Source organism: Chiloscyllium plagiosum, unplaced genomic scaffold, assembly GCF_004010195.1.
Source record: "Chiloscyllium plagiosum isolate BGI_BamShark_2017 unplaced genomic scaffold, ASM401019v2 scaf_81070, whole genome shotgun sequence".
NCBI lineage: Eukaryota > Metazoa > Chordata > Chondrichthyes > Orectolobiformes > Hemiscylliidae > Chiloscyllium > Chiloscyllium plagiosum.
This window is the reverse complement of record NW_025207785.1, coordinates 1-2436: the sequence shown is the minus strand read 5'-3', so window position 1 is coordinate 2436 and position 2436 is coordinate 1.

Genomic DNA, 2436 nt, shown 5'->3' with positions numbered 1-2436 from the left:
CTCCACCCCGTCTCCCACCCTGTCCAGACATCCCCCCCTTTGCCTCTGTCTCCCTGACCCTGCAGACACCACCCCTCAGTAATAGAGTCATCCAACTTGGAAACAGGCCCTTCAGCCCAACTCGTCCATGCCAATCAGGTTTCCCAGCATTTGGCCCATAACTCTTGGAGTTATTTCCTATTCATTTGGCTGTCTTTTAAACGTTGTAATTGTACCAGCATGCACCACCTCCTCTGGCAGGATTTTCCACACATGCATCACCCTCTGTGTGAAAAGGTTGTCTGTCAGATCCCTTTTAACTCATTCCCATCTAACCTTAAACGTATGCCCTCTGGTTTTGGACCCCGCTCCCCTGGGGTAAAGACCTTTGCTATTCACTCCATTCATGCCCTTCGTAATCTTATAAACCTCTTCAGCCTCCTACGCTTCACAGAAAACAGCCCCAGCCTATTCAGCCTCTCCCTAATACTCAAACTGTCAGTCATAGTAACACCGTTGTAAATCCTTTTTGCACCCACTCCAATTTAATGACATCCCTCTGATAGAAGGGGGACCAGAACTGTACAGAGTTCTCCAAACGTTTACCCACCAATGTCGTGTACAGCTGTAATATGACATTGCAACTCCTGAACTCAGTGCTCTAACCGTCAAAGGCATGTGTGGTAAATGCCTTCTTCATATCTCACTCTCACTCTCTCTCTATGACACCACTTTCAAGGAACTAAGTACCTACACTCCAAGGTCTGTTCGACAACACTCCCCAGGGACCTACCATTAACTGTGCAAGTCCTTCCTGGTTTCTCTCCCCAAAATGCAACACCTCACATTTATCTAAATTAAACTCCATCTGCCATTCCTCTGCCCCCTGGCCCAGTTGATCAAGATCCTGATGTGATCTTAGCTGGTCCCCTTCATTGTCCACTGTGCCACCAATTTTGGTGTCACCACAAACTTACTAACCTCTGACATTCTCATCCACATTATTTATATAAATGACAGGAAACAGAGGATCCAGCACCGATTTTTATGGCCCATTGCTGGTCACAGGGCTCCATCTGAACAACAACCCTCTCGCAGCACCCTTTATCTCCTGCTGTCACACTCGTTATGTATCCAGTTAGCTCGCTCTCCCTGGATCCCATGTGATCTAACTTTGCTAACCAGTCTACCATGAAAACCTCGTTGAAAGCCTTGCTAAAGGTCTATTTGCATTGTCCACCTTTTTGCCCTGATCTATCTTTTTGGTCACATCGTTAAAATACTCACTCAAGTTAGTGAGGCATGATTTCCCACGCACAAAGCCGTGTTGATTATCCCTGACCAGTTCTTGCCTTTTCAAATGCATGTAGGTCCTGTCTCTCAGGATCCCCTTGAGCAACGTACCACCACTGACATTAAACTCACCAGTCTGAGATTCCTGGCGTTTCCTTGCAGCCTTCCCTAAATAATGGCACAACATTGGCCACCCTCCAGTCCTCTAGCACCACACCCCAGGCTATTGATGACATAAATATCTCGACTAGAGGCCCCACCAGGTCCTTGGATTCACTTGATCAGGTCCCAGGGATTTATCTACCTGAATGGATTTTAAGACCTCCAGCACCTTCTCTTCAGTAATGTAGACTGTTTCCAAGACATTACCCATTTATTTTCCATGAGTCCAGAGCTTCCAATATTTTTCTTCACAGCAAATATTGATGTGAAATATTAATTTAGTATTGCTCCCATCGCCTGTTATTTCTCTGCCTCCCTCTCTGGACAATCCCATCACCCATCTTCCTCCCTCGGCTCAGTCCACCCCGCCTCTCGCCCTCACTATCCTTCCCTCATGACTCCCTTTCCCAATTCCCCCATTAGGTCCAGTTTGTCCCCACTCTCTCCCTCTGTTTTCCCCAAGCCTTGTTGTCTGTCTGTCTGTCTGTTTCTCTCTCCCTCCCCCCCCACTCTTCTCTGCCAATTCCTCCACTGAGTCCTGTTTTTCCTGAATCCACCCCACCTCTCTTTCCACTCAAGACAAGCCCTCTCCTCCTCCTGACCCCGGTCTCTCCTCCTACAAAGCTCAGTTGCCCCAGTGCTGTAAGGTGTCTCTCAGACTGCTCTGTCCCTGTCCAGCTGGTGCTACACTCACAGGAACTGGAGCACTGACCGGGTCCCATAGCACTGACCTTAAGTCCTGGATGTGAGACGTAGCAACTGTCCCTACACCCAGTTGCAGCACAGTCAGGCTTCTAGTGTGAGAGATGGAGCAGGATTTGTAAGGAGCATCCAGGCGGGTTTTCCAGAGCAGTGTGCAAATAGTCCAACTTGGGAAGGGGCCCTACTGGACTGGTGTTGGGGAATGAGGCCAGGCCAGGTGGGTGAAGTTTCAGTAGGGCATTACTTTGGGAATTGTGATCACAATTCCGTAAGCTTAAGAATACTCATGGACAAAGGCAA